This window comes from Prionailurus viverrinus, chromosome F1, assembly GCF_022837055.1.
Source record: "Prionailurus viverrinus isolate Anna chromosome F1, UM_Priviv_1.0, whole genome shotgun sequence".
Classification (NCBI taxonomy): domain Eukaryota; kingdom Metazoa; phylum Chordata; class Mammalia; order Carnivora; family Felidae; genus Prionailurus; species Prionailurus viverrinus.
The window spans coordinates 46,069,265-46,094,078 of NC_062577.1; the positions used below are offsets into that span (position 1 = coordinate 46,069,265).

Below are 24,814 nucleotides of genomic sequence, written 5' to 3' on the forward strand. Positions count from 1 at the left end.
TGAAGATGCCAGACTCTACATCTGGTATATGTTTAGAACTCAAGAGGAGACACTGGGAAGCGGGTCCAGCTCCATGTGCATGTGACATGGCCCACAGTTACCTGGGGCCCAGGGTTTGCTTAAATGCTCTGGTGTTAATTATTCATAATTTTTTTTTTAACAAAGTGTCTTTCATTTTCACTTTGCACTGAGACCCACAAATTATTTAACGGGTCTTGCTATAAGGGCCCATAGATGGCTGATAGATACCAAAGGCAGATTTTGTGTCAATTTCAATTTGGGCTGTGGACAATTCTATTCTCTATAATGGGGTTTGGAGGGAAGGCATTTAGATAATCCTCCTAACATTATGACTGGATCAGCATCAGGAGGGCATTTGACCATGGAGTTGCTGAGAATGGAGAGGTGATCATAGTGGAGCCCATAGTCATGCTCCTGGTGGTGAGGTGGAGGGAGGGTCAGAACCAGGGTCGGGTTTTGGGGGGAGAAGCACAGGAGTGAGTGACAGGTAAGAGGTCCATAACAGGGGACATCACAGTAGCCCGGGCAGTTGCATTTACCTAATTAGGAGGCCAGATGAGTCCATAGAATTCGGAGAGTTAAATTGCCTTAACTCACTTGGTGCTCAAGAGAAAGTCACTTGACTTTCTGTTTCAGATTCCTTATCAGTAGGATGATTTTTCATATTAGCTGTCCTCCAACAACTAACAGTTTTAATGTGATAGTATCTGTCAAATGCTCCCAGCTCCTAAGAGATAGGCTCTTTATCATTTGGCACAGCAGCTTGTTCCTTTTAACAGAAATAAATAAATGTGGGGTCTAGTAGAGTTGACTAGGAGGATGTGGTTTAAAGAAATTTAGGAGTTCAAGTGTTCTAGTTAGGAGTTCTCTAGGGAGATATCTTATAAGTAATAATCACCCTCCCCTCCACAAAAACCTCCAGTATATTATCTAGTGACATTATGCCTCTCAGATATTGTAGACGGACCTTACTTAATCTAGAAAATCCATTAAAACGACAGTCTGTGAGCTTCCAGGGGCATTACAAACAATTTAGGTCAACTCCTTGAATTTTCAGATGACTAATTTGAAAGAGATGGGGTGTGAATGGCTCAGATCTCACAGCTAAGTGTGTAGAGACATCGCTTCTGACAAGATCCAGTAGCTTCTGGTTCAGGGCTTTTCCCTTATACCACATATGTCTTGTAGCAGTCAGGTCCATTATCGGTATATTTGAGGAGTTCTGTTACATTCTATGTTTATGGATGTTCCAAGGTTATTATGGAGTGTTTATTAATCTGGGTAATACTACTACTCCTACTACCATTTTTATAGGTCCTGCAATGGGCATAGTGACCTCAGACTTCACTCAATCCTTTTAACAACCTTAAGAGATAGATTTTACTATCTTCATTTATCAGAAGAGGAAGTTGAGACTCAGTATCTCAAGGCTCTTAATTATATCGATTTTAGGACTTCACTAACCTTCCAGCAGTTTTTAGCAGCTATTTGTCTCTGAGGAGACTCCAGTGCAGTTAGCGGGGGACCTTCCATTCTAGTCCTCGCTGCTGAGCAAGAACCAGAGCACTGATTACAAGGATGTTTGTTTATCTTACAGTATTGAGTCTTTTGTTACATGTAGTAATTCATGATATTTCATTTCACTGTTTTTTTTTCCAGTTGATGATGTAGAAGCTTAGGTTACTTTTTCTGATCCAATCTCCCATTTGGAGAGCATACCCACTTTTATAAAGAACCCAGGGGAGAGAAACGGGGGTGAATAAAAGCTCTGAGTGTGCCACTTTATGGAAATATAATGGGGACTTGTAGGTATTTGTCAACTCCCTGGAAAACATAGTCAATCAAAGCATTTGATTATAAGAAAGAGCAATATTTGAAATCAAAGGAACCTAATGACCACAAAAGGCTTTTCTGGGCTGTGCTTCCTCAAGACATTTAGAATTAGGCTACAGGTCAGAACATACACATTGGCCCCTCTGTTGGGTGCAGGGAAGAGTGGGTAGAGTTAAGAAGAGTGTGGTAGATGCCAGCCTTGGGAAAGGGTTGTAGGCATGGTGCGCCCTCCCTCATGCAGCCCTTGGTCAACCCCGTTCAGAGGCAGAAGACATGACCTTTGGAAATGAACTCAAGGCCCTTCCATCACAGCTGTCATTTGTGTTCAACAGCGAAGCTGCTAGACTTCATTTACCTAAACTCGTGTTGTTTCTTCCTCAGAACATTCTTGGTCGGGTAGGATTGCTGTAAGTACAGTGAAGTGTAAAATAGCCACCCAGGTTCCTGTTTGACAAGTGGAGTGCGAGTTTCTCATCACTCCCCAGGGACCACTAATAATGAGAAATTGGTCTTGTGAGCTCTGAAACATTTCCATTCACCACCCTGTATGTCTTTTATTACTTTGCCTTTTAAAATTAACATGCTATTTTAGAAAATAAGGAAAGCAGGTTTTAGAAGCATAGCAAAGGCATCTGCTTTGCAGGGTCCCTTTCTCTTCACATTGAGTTTTAAGTTATTACCCAAGATAGGAAAATATGCAAATAGAAGACATATGTATTGATTATGCTTTTGTCTTGAGGATTTTATACAAATCTAAAAGGATGGCTATTTGTGTGTAGATTTGATTCCTGTTTCTCCATGAGACTGTGCTTGTGGATCCTAGAATGTGGCATGCCCTAAAGGCATGATGGTTCTTTGATGTGGTTCTACGGTCCTTGACACCTTACACTGAGCTCCAGCATTGGTCTATCAAATAGATTTTATTGTTAATAATGACTACACTTTGTAGGTGCTGAGTTTCCACTGAGATTTGAAGATATCAGAAGAGTGAAAAAAGTCTGTTATGATTCTATGGGTGTCCTTCATTTAAGCCCTAAAACTACTCTGTACTTGCTTCTGCATTGCTTGGTTGTCACAAGTACTACATTTGCATGTTCAGGTGTCTGTCTCCTTCACTGGACTCTACACTCTGTAAGAGTAGGGCCTATGCCAGTCTTATTCATTATTAGGTCCTCAGAACAAATTAACTCATGGTCCTCAGCAGGCACTCAATACATATTTGTTAAATTGAGTTGGTACCTTAATTCAATATTTTTTAGTACTTTTAATATTCCAGGCATGGTAAAGAGTGCCGTAAACACATTTTCCTATATAATCCTCAAAATAACCACATGAGACTATTATTTTGGTTTTTATATTGCAGATAAGGAATCTGAAATTCAGAGTAAGCAGTGTGCTTACCTACACAGAGCTGAGCTCACAGTCCTGCTGAGCTACCTAGCTTGGAACTGGGTCTGTGTGATTGTGAAGAACACACCATAACTGCTACACCACACTGCTCTCTGTATCAGAAGGTTGAGTGATATAGAGATCACCTCAGATGTGGATAGAAACTTGCAAAAAATAAGAGATGGAGAGTTTTGTAAGATAATCTGGCAAAGGGACATTGGTAGAGATGTATCCCCTTCAAAATTTTCACAGAGAAATTCTTTTCATTGAATAAAATATTTCTTGCTTCTTAGACAAATACACTAGATAAAGCATGTTTGTTCATTGTTGTTGCCACTTGAATTGATATTCATGGATGTTGTAATTTTAAGTGAGGATACACACCAATACTATTTGATTTCATTGGTATTACTGAACATTTTCTATTCTGAGAATGACACTGGGTAAGATTAGGGCTTGGGGGTAGAAGGGAAAATGCAAGTTAGTAAATATACTTTTTATTTTCATAAGCTTACAGTATGATGGGGAATAAGAAGGATAATCAGATTACTATGCAACAAAAGAGAGCTGGGGTGCCTGGCTGGCTTAGTCAGTTGAGCATCATACTCTTGATTTTGGCTCAGGTCTTGATCCGGGTTCATGGGATTGAGCCCTGTGTTGAGCTCCGTGCTGAGCGTGGAGCCTGCTTGAGATTCTCTCCCCACCCCACCCCCCCCGCCCCTCTCTGCTACTTGTGTGCTCGCTCTCTTTCTCTAAAATTAAAAAAAAAAAAGACAGAACATAATACGTGTAGTAAAAGTGGTACTATATAGAGAGGATATAAAAGGAGTTAGGTAATTATATCTGGATGTTGATAGAAATATATTATGAAAGGGATAGCATTGGGATGGCTTTTGAAAAATGGGTAGAACTGAACAGTTCTATGTGTTTGACATTTGAAGATGAATAAGAATATGGCCTTTGCCTTTAAGAACAACCAAGACCCCTTGGCAGAAATGAGTAGTGAGTGAGTATCAGTGGGTCAGACAACTGTGGACTAGAGAATGCAATTAAATAATTATGCAAGATGACATTGAAAAAAATAATGTGGAACTTGTGTCTTTTTAGGGGAATAGTTAAGACTTCTGATATGGGTAGCTGGCAGTCTGGGAACCTGAGATTTTAGGTTATGTTGATCTGGCTCTTGAAAGTTTGTTCTAAAAACAGATTGAAAGGGGGCTTTTAGAGACACGTTCGAAACTCAATTAACGTAAGCTCCAGTTCAGTGACTCAGTTTTCTTGGGAAGTCAGATTGCTTTGAGTAGGGAATCCACAAGGTCTGGAAAGGGAAAGGATTCTATTTAAACAGTGGAGTATGTTGTTGTACTACTCATCAGAATTGGCAAAGAAAAGTCAGGGAGCATTTGGGTTGGATTATACTGAAATCACGTCAAAGACTGAATAATTAAAACCACGTTAAAGGGAAGTTTGTTTTTCCCTCTTACAATGAACATATGACTCTGGCACAGAAACGTTTTTCTAGTTAAATGTTGTTTCCTTTCCCATTTAAGATTTGTCATGGTGAATAATCTTTCTCAAATGGCAATAGCTAGAATGTAAAATATAGTAAGTGCTGCCTAAATATTAGGCAATCCGTTCCTTTTGGGGTCAACTAGCTTTTCCTTAGATGAAGATTGTAAACCATAATAAAGCAACACACATAATCAAACACTACAACTGTTTCCTTGCAAGGATGGCCAGAGATACTTTTACTAATAGAAGGAAAATGAGATGGATGTTAAACATGTTAATTAACTGCACTATGGCAACAGCTTTTTCTATAACACTCAGCATCTCTATTCATCTCCCATGTGTACAGCTCCATGTTGCTGAGAATGAGTATACAACTAGTGTGGAGAAATATTTTATTCAAAACGATCAATAATTTATTTTAATAACTTTGTTGAGGAATAATTTACATGCCATTAAATTCACTCATTTTGATTGTAAAATTCAATGATTTTAGTAAGTATGTACAGTTGTACAATCATCACTATAACCTAATTTTAGAACATATCCATCACTCCCAAAAGATCCCTGTGCCCATTTGCCATCTCTCCCCAGCCCCCAACAGTAGTCTGCTTTATGTCTCTATAGATTTGTCTTTTTTGAACATTTCACAATAATTATTCTTGAGGAATTTCTATGAATTGGTGACTACGGGGAGTATTATTTTTTTTTTAAGTAAAGCATGTTTTCTGTTTTCAAAAACCTGATAAACAACTAGGAAAGGTGAGGTTAACATTGTACTTCCAGAAGTGAATGATAAAGTTAAGGGTTAAATTCTATATTGGGACAGGAGTACTGATGCATAGGGGCACTTGTACCCCAATGTTTATAGCAGCACTCTCAACAATAGCCAAATTATGGAAAGAGCCTAAATGTCCATCAACTGATGAATGGATAAGGAAATTGTGGTTTATATACACAATGGAGTACTACATGGCAATGAGAAAGAACGAAATATGGCCCTTTGTAGCAACATGGATGGAACTGGAGAGTGTTATGCTAAGTGAAATAAGCCATACAGAGAAAGACAGATACCATATGGTTTCACTCTTATGTGGATCCTGAGAAACTTAACAGAAACCCATGGGGGAGGGGAAGGAAAAAAAAGAGGTTAGAGTGGAAGAGAGCCAAAGCATAAGAGACTCTTAAAAACTGGGGCGCCTGGTGGCTCAGTTGGTTAAGCGTCCGACTTCAGCTCAGGTCACGATCTCGCGGTCCGTGAGTTCGAGCCCCGCGTCGAGCTCTGGGCTGATGGCTCAGAGCCTGGAACCTACTTCCGATTCTGTGTCTCCCTCTCTCTCTGCCCCTCCCCCGTTCATGCTGTGTCTCTCTCTGTCTCAAAAATAAATAAACGTTAAAAAAAAATTTAAAAAAAAAAAGAGACTCTTAAAAACTGAGAACAAACTGAGGGTTGATGGGGGGGTGGGAGGGAGGGGGGTGGGTGATGGGTATTGAGGAGGGCACTTTTTGGGATGAGCACTGGGTGTTGTATGGAAACCAATTTGATAATAAACTTCATATGTTGGAAAAAAAATTCTATATTGGGGCCACAGATACAGAACTAAAAAGGGGCAAGAGCTATACATGTAGAAAGATGAAGAAATGAAACAAATAAATTAGAGACCAAGATATTTCAGCTGAAATGTCTTATTCATTTGGATAAAAGTGTTTGATTGAATGATGCGATAATCCTTCCACTTCTTTGTTTTTCAATGAGGAAAGAAATTTATATTAGGATAATTTATATTTAGGATAAACTACAATCCTGAAGACTAACTAAATTGTAGTTAATCTTGAACTTAAATATTGGACATGTCGGCCCAGCTATTTTCTGAGTTGGAAGGTCACATAACACACATCACAGTGAAACCTATTCTGCCCATACATGTGAGTACAGAAAGCCTGCTTAGCAAGATGGAGAGCTCATAGGCTGCCAGTTATCATATTACACTCTGCAAGAATGTTGTCCATGAAGTTCAAGGCCAGTGTTCTCCCTTACTGTCATCACTACTTGGGGACACAACTCTCTGTCAAACGGTAGTATGTTTAAGGAAAGAGGGTGTCTTTTAAAAGAGAAAGTAGATATATTTTCAGACTTCTTGACCATATTTCTAGACAAATGAGTTTTAAATAATGTATTAAAGTGTTAGGGATATTAAAACAAAATACCACTGGGTGGCTTATACAAGAGAAATACATTGTCTCACATTCTGGAGGCTAGAAGTCCAAGATCAAGTTGTCAGCAGACATGGCTCCTTCTGAGGGGGTGAGGAAGAATCTGTTCCATGCTTCTTCCCTCTGTTTCTGGTGGTTTGCTGGCTACCTTTGCCATTCTTTGACTCATGAAAGCATCACCACATCTCTGTCTTGATCCTCACAAAATGTACTTCCTGAATGCACATGTGTCACTGTGTCCACATTTACTCTCTCTGTCCTACCCTAGTGCAGCAATATTTTATCTTTTTTTTTTTTATTAAAAAAAATTTTTTTTTTCAAAGTTTATTTATTTTTGGGACAGAGAGAGACAGAGCATGAACGGGGGAGGGGCAGAGAGAGAGGGAGACACAGAATCGGAAGCAGGCTCCAGGCTCCGAGCCATCAGCCCAGAGCCTGACGCGGGGCTCGAACTCACGGACCGCGAGATCGTGACCTGGCTGAAGTCGGACGCTTAACCGACTGCGCCACCCAGGCGCCCCAGCAATATTTTATATTAACTGCATCTGCAACAATCCTATTTCCAAATAAGATCATATTCTGAGGTACTCTGGAGGCTTTAGCATATGAATCTTTGGAGGACACAGTTCAACCCATAGCATCTAATAATGATGCTAAATATGCACATAACACAATGCATTTAGCATTGTTCTGACAAGCACATAAAAGCATGAACTCACTGAATTCTCATAAAAACCCCACGAGATGGGTATGACTATTTATAGATTGAAAAAGAAATGAAGCACAGAAAGGTCAGTCAGCTAGCAAGTGTGGATCTTGGGTTGGAACCTAGGCCAACTGGCTCCAATGTACATACTCTTATACAGAAAAGTGCACTGTGCCACTGTCTTGGTATTTGTAATCTGTCCAAATGGTTTTTACATATAAAAATTCATAGATGGAGAATTTATCACCCTCATCTCTTAGGATAGCATTTATGAAAGGAATTCTATCTCTCCTCTACAGAATAATATAGATTATAGATTAAATAATAATATAGATTCAGAATGGTGCTTGATTTCCCTGTTAAGAGAATATGTTAAACTCATGAACTGACTCATTATAACATGTATCCACTAATATTAGGTTGAATCATACGAAGTTGTCTTTTTATAAGGTAAAAATGGTAGCAAATTAGTAATTTTATATAATTCAAGCTAATATCTCTACTCATGTTTAAAGTCAACTTTTGTTGGTTTCAACAACTTATCTCTTTGTTGATAAAGCAGAAAGATCACCTCGTTTCTTTGGAAATTCCTTCCACCCCAACCTATCTCAGACATTCAGAAAGTCAGGCTGGTGGCTTTCTTTGCTTCAGGGAAGAATGTTACGCAACATGCAGAGAGAAAAACCCAGCAACAAAAAATTACTACTGTTGCCTTTTGAAGTATATACACTTAAATCAGAATATAAAATATAGATTTTGAAGACAATAGAAATTCTGCTACCTATGTCTCTGGATTAAATTAAGATTCTACTGTAGAAGGAAAGAAAAGTCTGAGTAACAGCAAGAAACATCTGTTCTGAAGAGAGTCAGTTACTGGGCAGAAGCTATGCCTTTCTGCCCAGGGCCAGTCCTGGAAAGTGTTAAGAGGATGATAGAAATATGTCCTATAGTTTGGTTAGTACCATAGACGAGAGCAAGATAGTTCTGGAACCACATGGTTTAAGTTCTGTTGTGGTAATAAGGCTCATTGGTTTATTTCATAGTTAAGTCTAAAGTTACTGATATAGACAATATGTTTACTTTAGAAAAATAAAGTTTTTTGCACACTTGAGTTTGTTGACTGGTACTTATAATTGCTACATGAGAAAATTATGATTTTAAACTTTTAGATCTTGAATTTAGTTTTCTCTTTATTTTTACACTGAAATATTTCTTTATAGACATAGTTGCTAAGGTCTGGGCATTTTTTTTTTAATTTTTTTTTTCAACGTTTATTTATTTTTGGGACAGAGAGAGACAGAGCATGAATGGGGGAGGGGCAGAGAGAGAGGGAGACACAGAATCGGAAACAGGCTCCAGGCTCTGAGCATCAGCCCAGAGCCTGACGCGGGGCTCGAACTCATGGACCGTGAAATCGTGACCTGGCTGAAGTCGGACCCCTAACCGACTGCGCCACCCAGGCGCCCCGGTCTGGGCTTTTATTAATTTTGAGGAGGAACTATATTTATAATATATTTAATTCATGAATTATAAGGTAACTTATGAAGTACTTAGATAAAATATTTTCAGATCATTTTGATTTTATTTATGTAAAAAAAAATTAGGTACTATGTGAGGAAGTAGGATTATATAAATATGACACAGTCTCCATACTTAGTTGCATTTTGCATATTTTTTATGACTTTAATCTCCATTTGTAACAACTTAAACAAGTTTACATATAAAAAAACAAGCTCTAGATATACATACAACCTGATGGAGGTGAATATAGTGAATAAAGAGAAAAGTAACCTAGGTTTTGCTCTAGCAACCTTGAGTTAAAGAGCTCACAAATAAAAATCCAAAGAAAATAATAGTGCTTTATGAATTAAGATCCATGAATGACATATGGAAGTCCTTAATGTAGAAGGGTGACCAACTCTGGTGTCAGAAACTGATGGATCCTATTCCTAGCTGAGTCATCAAATTGGCTGCATGATGATAAACACTTAACAAGTGCTAATTTCCTGAAGGAAATTGAGAGTTATTATAAGGATTGGTAATAACTGACACATCCTAAGTGCTTAATGATTGATAAACTTTATTAATATTTATTTTAATTTTGTTGTTATTATTTTTCCATAATAATGCCTACTCAATATATAAACTTTAATTAATTATCAGGGCACCTTGGTGGCTCAGTCAGCTAAGTGTCCTGCTTCCACTCAGGTCATGATCTCACGGTTCATGGGTTCGAGCCCCATGTCGGGCTCTGCTGACAGCTCAGAGCCTGGAGTCTGCTTCAGATTCTGTGTCTCTCCCTTCCTCTCCCCCTCACCCTCCCTTGCTCTCTGTCTCTCTCTCAAAAATAAATAAAAATTAGGGGCGCCTGGGTGGTGCAGTCGGTTAGGCGTCCGACTTCAGCCAGGTCACGATCTCACGGTCCATGAGTTCGAGCCCCGCGTCAGGCTCTGGGCTGATGGCTCAGAGCCTGGAGCCTGTTTCTGATTCTGTGTCTCCCTCTCTCTCTGCCCCTCCCCCGTTCATGCTCTGTCTCTCTCTGTCCCAAAAATAAATAAACATTGAAAAAAATAAATAAATAAAAATCAAAAATGTTTAAAAAAATAAAAAATAACAAAATAAAATGGTTAACAATCATGGCCACTATTTGAAAAGAGCATTTTCACTTATAATGGAAAACAGCATTCTATTCACACTTATGTTTGGCTTATTATGTACAGTGTTCTTGTCAATTATCTATATAATTATAATTGAATTGGAAAAGAAAATGACTAGTTTATTTCCAGAAATTTTTGAACCGAGTAACCTGCAAAAGCACCAGGTGTTGTATGTAAGTGTTAAATCAATAAATTGTACATCTGAGACTAACATCACACTGTATGTTAACTAACTGGAATTCAAATAGAACCTTACAAAACAAAACAAAAAAAAACCAAAACAGATTTGCTAGCTAATATAGTTAAAAATGCTTTTAAATGGGGAATCAGAGTGGTAAGAAGGAAAATTGATACTGTGGTTCTCTCTGGTAGAGAATAGAGGCTGGTGGGGGTGGGGTGGGGTGGGGGGGAAGGCATTGTCAGCATGAGAAAGCTAGGATCTTCGTTATGATGCTAATGCTGAACGGAAGACAGGGCTTTGGGCCAGTTCATGGAAGGAATTGGTATTGAGACTCCTACCTTTACTCCCCGCTTAAAGCTGAATTCTTTAAAGGAATAAATATTGGAAATGGTTGAACGAGAAAACATTTGTCCATTGGCACGGAAGAAGACAAGGAAGCTTAACTGTCAGCCTGAACTGGGGATAGAAAAATGAAGTCTTTGATGAGAATTTGTAACCATGGGAGAGAGATTTAAATTTAGCTTACCTTTGAGCTCCTGAAATTCTCAAATAAGAAATAAATGTAAAAAGTACCATCGGCTGAAATCAGATCTTGAAACACTATCTGCATTCCCATGTTTTTTGAAGTATTATTCACAATAGTCAAAATGTGGAAACAACCTAAATGCCCATTGATGGGTAATTGACTAAAGAAAATATGTTGCATATATACAATGGTATACTATTCAACTTCAAAAATGAAGAAAATCCTGCAACATGCCACAAAATGAATGAAACTTTAGGACATTATGCTAAGTGAAATAAGCCAGTCACAGAAGGACAAATACTGCATGATTCCATGTATATAAGGATTCTAAAATAGTCAATTTTGTAGAAGTAGAGAGGAAAATGGTGGTTTCCAGGGGCTAAGGGGAGGGGAGATATTAGTTGCTAATCAATGGGTATAAAGTTTTAGTTATGTGAGGTCAATAAATTCTAGAAATCTGCTGTACAACATTGTGCCTATAGTTAATAATTCTTTACAGTATGCTTAAAAATCTGTTAAACGGGGGTGCCTGGGTGTTTCATGGGTTAAGTGTCCGACTTCAGCTCAGATTATGATCTCATGGTTCATGAGTTAGAACCCCAAACTGGACTCTGTGCTGGCAGCTCAGAGCCTGGAGCCTGCTTCAGATTCTGTGTCTCCCTCTCTCTCTGCCCCTCCCCTGTTTACACATTTCTCTCTTTCTCTCAAAAATAAAATAAATATTTAAAAAAAATCTGTTAAATGGATAGCTCTCATGTCAAGTGTTTTTCCACAAATAAAATACAAATGAAAATTAAGAAATAAATTAGAATTCAATTTTTAAAAGATATCTAAAAATTGCTCATACATCTGGAAACTGAAGTCAAATAAAAATACACAGGAATCAAAATGGGAACTGGAAAGTGTGAATGAAAGATAAAAATGTTATATATCAAAACTTGTGAGGTAAAGCTAAAGTGATTTTTAAATTTTTTTATTTTATTAAATGCTGATTTTTAAAAAGAAGAAAAACTATAAAATAATGAGCTAAATGACCAACACAAAAAGTCAGGGAGATATCAGTAGGGAAAACCCATCAAAATCAAAGGAAAGGAATAGTACAACTGAGAGAAAAAGTTAATGAAAGAAAAAGCAACTATAATTCTAAATTAAGAGAAAGGGAACATAGAGGGGCTCCTGGTGGCTCAGTTGGTTAAGCAGCCAACTTCGCCTCAGATCATGATCTTGCAGTTCATAGGTTCGAGCCCCACATTGGGCTCCGTAATGACAACTCAGAGCCTGGAGCCTACTTCGGATTCTGTGTCTCCCTCTCTCTCTTTCCCTCCCCTGCTCATGCTCTGTTTCTCTCTCAAAAATGAATTTAAAAAATTAAGAGAAAGGGAACATAGGATTAAAAAATATATTTGTCTCTATGTAAAGTTAATAGAAAAGTCTGTGTGGCAGCAGTGATGGTGGAAAGAGGAGAGATGTTCTATAACAATATTAGACATGGAAAAATGTCATAGTTACAGATCTACAGATCCAATAGATATTAAGTACAATCATAGGAGAGTACTATGCATTCAGGAAATAACTGGTCAGATTTCCACACAAATGTAATTTATGTGAATTACTGAAACGTGAATAAAATTTTTGAATAAATCTTTATTAAGGCAATTGCATGAAAAGTTGAAAATCTTGAGCACATCCCCCCACCCCAAGCCAAACATCGCTTTCTCTTACACTCACAAACATGCAAATCCAGTCCCAGATAATTTTACAGGTAGATTTTACCAAAGAATGTCGGCAGCAGATAATATCAATACAACATCAGCTTCTTCAGAGTAGAGAATCAGTACCCTCATAAACACGTTTTCTGAGACTAGTAAAACTTCTATGCCAAAACTGAAGAAAGACAACACAACAAAGGAAAATTGTAGGCTCATCTTTCTTATGAACTTACAAGCAAAATTCCTAAGATATTAGCAAATCCAGGCTAATATTATATAAACAAATACATGAAGATTATATTAGGTTTGTTTCAGAATGCAAGGAAGTTTTACTGTAATGAAACTATTAGCATGTTTCATCCCATTAATAGATAAAAGCCCCATGATTACCTCAATAAATTTAGAAAAAGCATTTGATAAAAACATGCAATACCCATTTGTAATAAAAATTCTGAAAAACAAGGAATAGAGGAAAATTTCCTTAATGCTGTGTAGAATTTCTACCAAAAATTTACAGCAAATGTCATAGGAAGAGTAAAACACTCAAAGCATTAACGTAGGAAGTTACTATTACTTTTTCTATTCAATATTTTACTAGAGGCCACGCCTAGTGCAGAAATTAAAAATAAGCATAACTATAAGCAATGAAGAGACAAAAGGAGTATAACTATGTTATGGTAGGATTATCTACTTAGAAAATCTACTTAGGGAAATTATCTGACATTTGGAAAAAGCTCACCAAAGTTTTTGAAATACACGGTTAGTATGTAAAAATACACTGCCTTTCTTTACATAGCATAAACAATGAGAAGAACACAACTTAAAGCATAATACTTGTAATAGTGACAAAAATTATATAGAGCCTAGGAATAAATTTAACAAGGGATATAAAAGAATTTCTAGAGAAAATGAACATTTTATTTTGCAAAAGAAATGGAGAACTATGTTATGTCCATGGAGGAGAACATTGCCAACATATTAACTCTGCCCTTACTAGCTTATACATTCCATACAATTCCAAACAAAGTTACAATAGAGTTTTTCCTTTGAATTTGATAAATTCTTGCTATAATTCATTATAAAAGGAAGGATAAAAAATAGTGAATGCACTTTCCAAACAGGTGGAAAGAACAGATATCTAGATTTACTCGAGGTAATAGAAATTATGAAGGTGGGATATCTGTGCAAAGAAAGACAAGTGGAAAAATGTACAAGGACAGAATGTTCCTCCTCATATGGAAAAATAAGATCACAGAGGTGAAAATCAGCAGAAAATATAGAATTTTCAATGAATAGTGCTGGTATAATTGATTATCCACATGGAGAAAGCCCCTTATAAATTTAGACCCCAACCTCACAATACCTACAAAAATATGGGTTAAAGACATAAATGTTAATACCTCAAAAAAATTAATGGAGAATATTTTTATGACCTTGGGCTACAGAAAAATCCTTAAAGAAAAAACTAAAAGTGTATACCTTAATGGAAAATATTGGTAAATATTTCTGTTAAACTTAATAACTTCTGTACAGACTGCATAAGGATATATCCTTATATATAAAATTTATATAACATTTAAAAACATGCCACCCAATATACAATGATTTGTAGTTACATGTAATGAAAATATAAAGATATGCAGGTAGATTATAAGCCCCAAATCTAGAGAGTGATTATCTGCAAAGACAGGGATAGAGTAGAGATAGGTATAAGGGTCTCAATTGTCTGCACCGCGTTCTGTTTTTACTAAATCAAATATGATGGCATGTTAAAATTTACCCAGAAAAAGTGGCGGATCCATGAGTCTTTGACATATTGTTACTACTAATATCTACGCTTTGGAGACTTACTGGTAAAAACATTTTTTTAAAAGAATAAATTAAAAGCAAAATAACGAGAGAGAAAGTGAGGACAGAAAAGTGGTGGGGGAGGTGTAGTTGGGCGAGAGAGGGTAACCATAAAATGAGTTCAAGGAATAGGGCTTTTCAGATGTAACAAGTGGAAGACATTGGGAAGATTTGATTGAGTTACACAAAATTACAATTTCATGGATTAAGTGAAAAACTATCTCTTTATTAAATATGAAGTAAAAACAAGACACTAGTGATTCCTTTTGACAGTTTACTGAAGCATGTTGGGGAAACATTCAAAGCTAGTATATCTACTCAAGGTTGAGACTATAAATGAATTAAATGTTGAGGACATATTATGAATTTGGGACCCAAAATAAAATACATGTACCAGAAATGCTAATATATAGTAAACTTTTCATCCAGAGTCAGCACTGAGCACTTAGATGTCTGGTAGTGTTAGAACAGAGGGCTAGATGATGAGGAGGACCATGAGACTGGCAATTTGTGGAGTGTCTTGTTGGGAGTCACTCAAAAACCATCTAAGTTCTAATCTTGTGTTACCAATTATGGAATTGTGGGGCAGAGAAATACATAATTTGTTCAAGTTCACAACAGCTAATTAGCAGCACAGCCAGGACTATGAAACTGACTTCTATCCCAGTAATTTTAGTTTAAGCAATTATGCCTCACATTCTTAAACTGTTGAGGGGTTAACTGATTACAAAGTATGCATTAATTCTGACTGCCCATAATTTTATTTTCTATCTATTTAAGGTTTATTTAAGTAGAATTTTTAAAAGGTGACCTTTTTAAATTATAGATTGCTCGTCTGAGCATTTCTATCTTTTTGTGGGAAATGGAAATTTTATATATTTTCAGTATTCTTTAAATGTGCCAGAATCCATAAATGGACATTATGACTGTATTTATGAAAAAAGAGAGAAAGTTGATTAAGCTGATCAAATTGGTATTCCAAAATATGCCCATTAGCCACTAGGTGTCACCGTAACCCACTATAATTAAAAGCCAGTATGATAATTTTGTAGGAAAGGTCAATAACATTTTTGCTGAAGCATAAAGTGGCATTTTAGAGAGTGAGACACATAGCTCTATTTTTTTTTGCACCCCTGGTATTCTATATCTAAGGTCTAGGTGGAAAGATTAATTGGGAATAATTATTACTATGTGGGAACCTCACATAGTTATTTTCATAGTCCATGAACTAGGAATAATTGTAAGACTGAGGATTTGAGGGACCAAACATTCATCAAATCCTGGGATTTCACTTGTCATGCATGTGGTATTCATGAGAGAGGGAAGGTTGGGGTAAGATCCAAGATCTGCCCTGGCAGTCTGTTGCAGGGTGGAGAAGAGCAGGGGCAGAGGAGGTGGAGAAAGAGGATGGTCACCTGGGGTGGCTCTGAAGGACCTGTGACAGGTATGTGAAGGGTGTATTATTAGGCCTGGCTGACTGGAGGCCAGCCTGGCATCTGTTTTCTCCTGAACCACTTGTAATACTGCACTTTAACTTGTGTGGATATTAGTTTGCTTCAGGTAAAATATTCATTTACTCATGGCTGAAAATGAAGGTGTTAAGATGTTTTTGGAATAGGTCTGTCACATCCATCATTGACTTCTTTGGTTTTTTAGTCCCTTGTTTCAGAAGCAGGGGGAGACAGAGAAAGACATTTTGGGTTCTCTTCATCTCTCCCATCTCACTCTGTGGTTGATGTTTGTCATTCTGTGGATTTCTCAGCATCTGAACCCCTTACAGAATCCCTTACCTTATAAGATAGAGCCCATCTCTCACTTTGTGGAGGAAAATTAAAAATGTTCCAGACTCCCTTGTAGCTAGGACATGGGGATGTGTCACAGCACCTGCCAAACAGATGTACCGTGCCATATGTGAATCAGAAGTCAGTCCCGTGGAAGGGGGAATGGCAGGATCCTTCCAGGGAGAGCAGTGAGCATGGCAGCCGCTGTCCGCTCCCGGAGGCAGAAGTGCTGTGGTGTCCATAGCAGCTCTTGGTGTTTGGAGTGTGGGCACCACAAGCACCATGTCAGTGCCCAGGGGTTGAGGGGTAGTGAGGGCCAGTCTATGAGACAGTTTTGCAGCAGGATTTGGGATAGAGTTTCCAACCTCTGGGCCTTCCAGCAGTTATAAGAGCCAGCCAATAGCCTTCTAATATATAAATTCCTTTTATGATTAATTAGGTTTTTGTTTTGAACTATTTTTGCTTACAACAAAGAATTCTGACTTATGTACTTCCAGTTTCCAAGGCAGAAAAGCATCGATGCCTACATTGTGATAAAATAAGACCTATCACCCTTCCTTACCCGATTATCACAGATGTCCTCTTTGCTGCCAACAATGAGCTGGATAAAATGGTGCTGGCCGTCGTGGTGTATAAGAGTGTGTGTGTGTGTGTGTGTGTGTGTATGTGTGTGTGTGTGTGTGTGTCTCTGCGTGTGGTTGGCAACAGGGAGAGATTGCCTCCATCAGAGGCTGATGATCCAGGTCCTGTCCTAGGTATTTGTTTAAGTTCTGTATCTTTTCTTCATCTTTCAGAACATCACACATAACTTATGGTACCTGTAGCCAGGTGAATGCCACAGCTTTTATGCAGAAAAATGGAGAATGTAAACATGGAGGAGGAAAGGCATCAGGTACTTCCCATGGAGCAGGTTATAAGTTCCAAAAGCTAGTCGGTCTGTGGTAGACCTATTCTATTTATCAAAAGCGCCTGAACCTTAGACTCCAAATTAGCTACTTTTTACTATGATTTACATACCCATTGCCTTATTACTGGAAGTTTAGATGTTTTCCAGAACATACTGGTTACAAGCATTGGGGTCTGATAGACCTGAGTTGAAATCTTAGCATTGGCAGTTATTTGCTAGGTGATCTCCGGCATGAGTTACTTATGCAAAATGGATTTTAATTACATAAGTATTATACAAAATTATTCTCTTTATGAAAAGTAAACAATTAGAAATAAGGCTAATAAGGGCACCTGGGTGGTTTAGTCATTTGAGCAACTCACTGTTGATTTCAGCTCAGGTCATGATCTCATGGTTCATGGGATAGAGCCCCATGTTGGGCTCTGCACTGACAACGAGGAGACTGCTTGGGTTTCTCTCTCTCTCCTGTCTCTCTTGCCCCCTGCTTCCGCCTCAAAACAAACAAACAAACAAACAAACAAACAAAGTTTTTTTTTTAAAAAGAAAAAGGCTAAATAAAAATCTTTGACATGCCTTCAGTGTATCAATACCTGACCTTCCCCCCAGGCAAACATCATTACACTTTTCCTCACCTATAAAATAGGTGTTAAAAACTCACTGGATGGACAGACTTGTGCTGAGGCTCCCTCATGCAGGTAACTGAGTTAAAATGCTTCTTGCTTAGAGAAGTTTTACCTGATCCTCCAGCCTCGGTCCAATTTCCCTGCTCTCCTCCCACAACACTCTCTCCTTCTTCATGACAGTTTTGTAGCTGTAACTTATTTTCTGAGTTACAGTAGATTTACCTAGCATGTCCAGGATTTGGTCTGTACTACAGGGATGACATATCCAGAGTTTAGATAACCTAAATCCCAAAGAAATAGGACCAAAAAAAACCTGTCTTGGTCTATGCTTCATGCCAAATGTGTGTTTTATATTTGTGTAGGAATATACATATTTGCATTCTTGTTGCTCTCAACAGGTGAGTGAATATGGACTTCAATCCATTAACTCATGTATTCAAGAAATTAAAATTTCTCATCTCCTCTAACCTAATTTCAAAATCTCTGGCTGTTCTGGCGTTTCCATAAAATTGTGGTATCAGAGTAAACTGAGACATATTAAACTTTATCTGAGACATATCAGATAAACTGAGACATATTAAAAATGTTAAGAGTTTGAGTGAAAATTGATTCAAATCAGGAAGTATCTAATCTAACACATAGAAAGGAGCTCCAAGGACTGTATAAATGAAAGACTTTTATATGCAGAAGGGAGTGGAAATGAGGAGGCAAAAAGTGGGTTGGTTATTGCAAGATTACTTTCCTTTAGGGGATGGCAGGGGTCCATCAGGCAGATTACCTAACTAGTGTTGATCAGGTGATTCCTGATTGGTTTAAGAATCCATTTCTGGGGAGGCTGAAACTGTGTCTCCATTTGGGGACAGGACTTAGTATAAGTGACTCTATTTTCAGTTTATTGTCTTGTTCCTTCCTTCCTTCCTTTCTTTCTTTCTTTCTTTCTTTCTTTCTTTCTTTCTTTCTTTTTTAGAGAGAAAGAGAGAGAGAGAGCATATGAGCAGGGGAGAGGGGCAGAAGGAGAGAAAGAGAGAGAGAGTGAGAGAAATAGAATCCTAAGCAAGCTCCATGCACAGCACAGAGGCTGACATGGGACTCCATCCCACAACCCTGGGATCATGACCTGAGCCAAAATCAAAAGTTGGATGCTCAACCAACTGAGCCACCCAGGTGCCTCTGTCTTGTTTCTAACAGAAGAGACCATTTGGTCACAAGTTGTCATCCTCTGTCCATCTTGGTGTCCTTCCAAGCTTCCCTCTGGACCTTGGTGGTCAAACCACATTAATGGTCCAGTCGTCCCTGGTCCTGCTTAGTCCTTAGATGTTAGTTCAGAGTAACTGCTAAATTCATCTCATCTCTGGCTATAAAGCATTTTGAGTCCAACTCTCCAGCTATTTCTATGTTCCTCCATGACACAAGGAGAGGGGCATTCTAAAGCTTCCTGAGCCCAGCTGCCTAAGGACCCCAAACAGTTCATCCTCTACTGCTCCTGCATCATGCTGGGTTTGGGGAATTCGGTCAGACATGTTGCTTTTTTAGACTCTACCTGGCCCATTCCCTCAGCACCTGGATTCCTGAGAACCAGATGGAGATTTTGTAATATTTCTTCCTTGCCATCAACCTCGCTTGGTCAGTTGGGTACTTTGTACTTGCTGTTCATTACCTATGAAATGTTCTTCCCATAAATACACAAAGTTCATCTCTTCATGTCCTTCAGTTCCAACATTGTCTTATCCAGGGACCTTCCCTAAACACACCATGTAAACTTCTCTATCTCCATATTCTCTATGACTTTGATTCCATTACTTTTTTATTTTAGCACTTATTGTCAATTGATTTCCCTTTTTTCTTTTCTATTTTCTGTCTTTTCTTTATTCCCTCCCTTTTTCTCTCTATTATTACTATTATTATTATTATTATTATTATTATTAATTTGTCTCTTCCCAATAGAATATTGGCTCATTAAGGTTAGAATTTTTCCTGATCATTCTTTATTATATCACCAGTGCATAGAATTTAACACTTCATGCTTCATAGACTTTTTGAACAAACAAATGAAAGAATGGATAATGAATTATCTTCTTGTTATTATATATTCTTTAAGATATAATTACTTTTTAAAAAATGTTTATTTATTTTTGAGAAAGAGAGCAGGGGAGGGGCAGAGAGAGAGGGGGGCAGAGGATCTGAGGCATGCTCTCTGCTGATAGCAGAGAGCCCAATGTGGGGCTTGAACTCATGAACTATAAGATCATGACCTGAGCTGAAGTTGGATGCTTAACCAACTGAGCCACCCAGGTGCCCCAATATAATTACTTTTTAATGTTTCATTAGAATTAATAGAGGTTTTCCTATTTATTTTATTTTCTTGCAATTAACCATTCCTAGATTCACCAATGTATAATTTATTAATTTCAGTTTTTTATCTAGTATTTTCTTCATTGAATAATTTTATTCGTTGAATAACTGCTTTTTCTTGCTGTTGTTTCTTCATTCTTTTTGTGATGTAAATATTTAATACATTTATTTTCCTTAAAAAAAATAAGCAATGAACTTGTGATTTTATATATAGTATTCTCAAGTTTGTTGTTGAAATGGTCCTATGTTTTATTTTACAAGTTGTTCTTTATTTTATTCTTTTGACTTAAGAGGTTTTCTTTAGAATATTATAATCAAAAACCGTTTTTTGTTTAAATGTGTATTTTTAATATCAGATTTTTATTGAATTGTGGTCTGTGTAACTTACTTTTTTGGAACTTATTGAGGATTTTCTTTGTGATCAACTTTTCTCATGTTTTATTTAATCTTCAAAAAAGATGCATTTATTCTCTTTAGAAGGAACATACCTATGCTAAAAGAAAGATACATTTTTATTTACTGCAATTCTTTTGAAATGCACCATATTTATTTGAAAGAAATTTACTAAGAGGTCAGAGTGGTTGAGAGTGTGGTGTTGAAGAAATAGAGTCCACGGCAGACTTTTTCTGCTGCTATACCCCTATCCCCAACCCCACCCTATTTCATTTTTGAGGTTGAAATGGCCTTGGAGGCTGATCTCATACTGTGGGATGGGCAGCTAATCCCTAAAGCTCCTTGTCTCATCCTTCCTCTCAATGTTTAACTGTGGAGTACACTTATTTTGGGATACGAACTTCTCTTCTCATAGCCTTACTGTGTTCTGGGAGAGAGAGAAACAGATGACACTAGAATATTAATGATGTTTTAGTTAATCCAACTGAACCACATATTCATGAGTCTTTGCCATGTTTTCTCTATCAAGACTAAGCAGATAAAGTGGCAAATATCATGCTCCTTTATGCATTAACATATAGAAACAGTCTAAGTTGTAATTCCAAGTGTTTATTTAAATAATATAGTTCAGCCTTTAGTACGTAAAAATATTCAGTTAGAGTTGAAAATAATGGCAATTCATTGTTATCTTGTAAACTTTCTTTAGAAATATTTTTATTAGTAGGGGCACCTGGATGGCTCAGTCAGTTCAGCGTCCGACTTCAGCTCAGGTCATGATCTCATGGTCTGTGAGTTCGTGCCCCATGTCCGGCTCTGTGCTGACAGCTCAGAGCCTGGAGCCTGCTTCTAGATTCTGTGTCTCCCTCTCTCTCTGCCCCTCCCTGGCTCATGCTCTCTCTCTCTCTCTCTGTCAAAAATAAGTAAACATTAAAAAAAAAAATTAAAAAAAAAAAAGAAATATTTTTATTAGTTAAGTTAGGTCAAGAACAGTTGGCTAGCACATTTTCTTATCAGAACTTTATACACTTGAGGAAGTAGTGGTCAATGCCTGCCTCAATGTTGTGAGGTGATCTGAATGTTCTTAAAATTATCGAAGTAGAAACACATATGAAAATGATAAAGAAAAACAAAACAAAAGAAGTACATCAAACACGTCATACATCTCTACGTCTTGCTAAGGATGATGACTCTGACGTATGGAGTTAGATGTCACTAAAAAGTATAGACTATGATTAAAAATAGTTGCTGTGGTCAGACATGTGAGACCACAAAGCGGAAGAAGTCTAATCTTGAGCCACATGTATTTTTTAGAAACAGCCTAGTGTCCATTTATTTACAGCAACAGTCTTGGCCATTCACCAGTAACCAAGGCAAGAAGAAGTGGTCTGATACTAATGTAAAATGTTAACTGTTTCAAGTTGAACGAATATAATCTTGGTATAGTTAAGTAGTTATATATATAATGTAATAATCAAATTTTATATAAAATTTTGTTATTTGTATAGCACTTTAATATATGTTATCTCATATGTTTTTGTAATATTATCCTGAGGAAGATAGGTTAATTATTTATATTATTCCTATGTTATAAATGAGGGAATGAAGTCAGAGAAGTGAAGTGACTTGTCTTAGATCACATAACTATTTAATGGTGAAACCCAGACTCAATCTAATCTTCAAAGACTATAATCATGGAATGAAATTAAAAACCATCAGAAAACATTATCCAGGTCAATTTCCGTGCTTATGGTTTACAATATTACTGAGATGAAAGTTATCTCAAGAGTTTGTTGGTGGCAGATGATTGAATATTCCATAGAATCCTACAATTGTAAAGCTAGATAGATCCAAGAGATCCAATTTGGCCATCTCATTTTATTTTGTGTTGTAATTATAGTTCCTTCCTGTTAATCTATTCAAAACCAAATTTTAACTGTTCACATATGTAAAAAATACTAAATAAATATAGTATGTAACAAGTTTGTCCGTATGATGCTAAATACTTTTTTTTAATGTACAAGAAAATCATAATACCATATATTGGAACAACCATCATACTCTCTTAAGAGAGAATATAGCCTAAAGCAGTTCATCCATAATCTGCTTACATTATAGGGTTTATATTTTACTCTTCTTGGTTTGTCTCTAGTCTACTTAATATACATTTTCTAGATAAACACCAACAACAGAATAAAATTTATGTTGGAAGATGATTGAAAACTTGAGGCTAAAATTTTCCTACAGGTTTGATATTGTGTAAACGATCTATCTTTCCATTTATATATGAGTTAAACTTATAGTCTAATACTTTGTCATTTATTTTATAAAAATTCCTATTCTAAAATATTCTGAATATTAAAATGCAATTTCATGCTGAGATAAAATGTGTCCTGTAACTGCAAAGTTATTAGCAACAATTATGTTGTATGCTTTGAAGAGTAGAGAAAGGTAAGATATTATTTATAATACAGATTAGAAGTATTGTAACGTTCAGAGATGTTATACCAGACACTTGAATTTGTTGAAGTAGGACTTGAAGTGGGCTTCGAATGATAGATCTGCCTTTGCGGAACAGACGTGTAACGTTGTAAAAATGAGGAACATAAAAAAAAATCTCACAGGACTCATGGAAGCAGAGAGTAGAATGGTGGCTACCAGGAGCTCGGAGGTGGGGAAAATGGGGAGGTGCTGGTGAAAGGGATCAAAGTTTCAGTTATGCAGAATGAATAAGATCCAGAGAGCTAGCATACAACATGGTGACAATAGTTAATATTGTATTGTATACTTGAAATTTGCTAAGAGAGTAGATTATAATTGTCCTCACCAAAAACAACAACAAAAATAATGTGATGTGATGGTTATGTTAATTAGCTTGATTGTGATAATGATTGCACAATGCATATGTGTAATATCAAAGCATCACATTGTACACTTAGATGCATGCACTTTTTATTTTTAAACTATTCCTCAATAAAATCTGGAGAAAAAAAGAAAGAAAAATGGATGTGGAATAAATGCTGTAGCAGACCTTACAGTGAAGCGGCTGAGCTTGTCTGCTTATGGGATGATCCAGGTCGAAAAACTTCAAGTTAGAATTGATGAACTCGAGTCTAAGCCAGCTCTAGAATATGGAATCAAGGTTATCTGAAAAGCGGATATGTTGGCCAGTGTGTGAAACCAGGGAGTTTGACTATCAGGAGAAGGCAAAGTAACTCTAATCAAGGGTCCAAGACAAGTACAGGTGCAGAGGGAAAGAGGATAATTATCAAGAGAGGCTCAAACAGCAGTCAACAAACAGAAAGTCAGGAAGATAAGGAGCTAGTGAAGATACTAGTGGAGGTCTAGTATCAGTGCCTGGGTGCATGGGGCTAATAAAAGGTAAGTCAAGTCAGTATGAGGCACTAGTGATCAGAAGAAAAGATGAAAGGTCCTCATGTCAAAGTGGACATAAGCAGCAAGACTAGTTCAACATAACACCAGGAAATTATTAATACAGGGATTCTCATATTCTGTTGTTTTAGGTGTAGGATTGCTCAAAGCCTAGAGGCAGGGTTAAACCTGTGAGTAGGGATACTGAGTCTTCAACAATGGGGTGGATATAGAAATTAGGAACCAAACATGCCATTCTTCATGATTGAACTTGAGAGCAGGTATTAGAGTATGGGAAATAAAGTTGGGCATGAACAACTCAGAAACTAGGAAGAAGAGTTCAGTTTTGATGTGGTTGGTATTCCATAGGCTCTTCAGCAGGGGAGTAACCACACTGAGGTAGTTATTTATGCAAACTGTTCTGGCAATAGCATGTGTAGTAACTGGAAAAGGGAAATTGAGCAGATAAGAATATTTTGTAGTGGGGCCCCTGAGTGGTTCAGTCGGTTGAGCGTCCAATCTCCGCCCAGGTCATGATCCCACAATTCGTGAGTTTGAGCCCCGCATCTGGCTCTCTGCTGTCAGTGCAGAGTCTTCTTCAGATCCCCTGTCTCCCTCTCTCTTTGCCCCTCTCCTGCTTACACTCTCTCAAAAATAAATATAAAAAAAATAATTTTCTGTACCAAATATGTGAAGTTATGGTACACATTAACTTTATTTATTAGGCAGCTTCAGAGAAGTTGTGAGGATATAAGTTTCAGTGCAGTGGGTTGAAAAATGGATAGGAAGTGAGTCA

General features: G+C 37.3%; 1 protein-coding gene across 1 annotated transcript in view; it reads right to left on the bottom strand.

The window, feature by feature from the left end:
• RGS13 (regulator of G protein signaling 13) overlaps positions 1 to 24,814 on the bottom strand; it is an 81,357-nt gene that overhangs the window by 36,052 nt on the left and 20,491 nt on the right. The window contains exon 3 of the mRNA XM_047840073.1: positions 20,645 to 20,744. The gene's annotated coding sequence lies outside the window, so the exon portion shown is untranslated. The remainder of the gene's footprint in view (positions 1 to 20,644; positions 20,745 to 24,814) is intronic.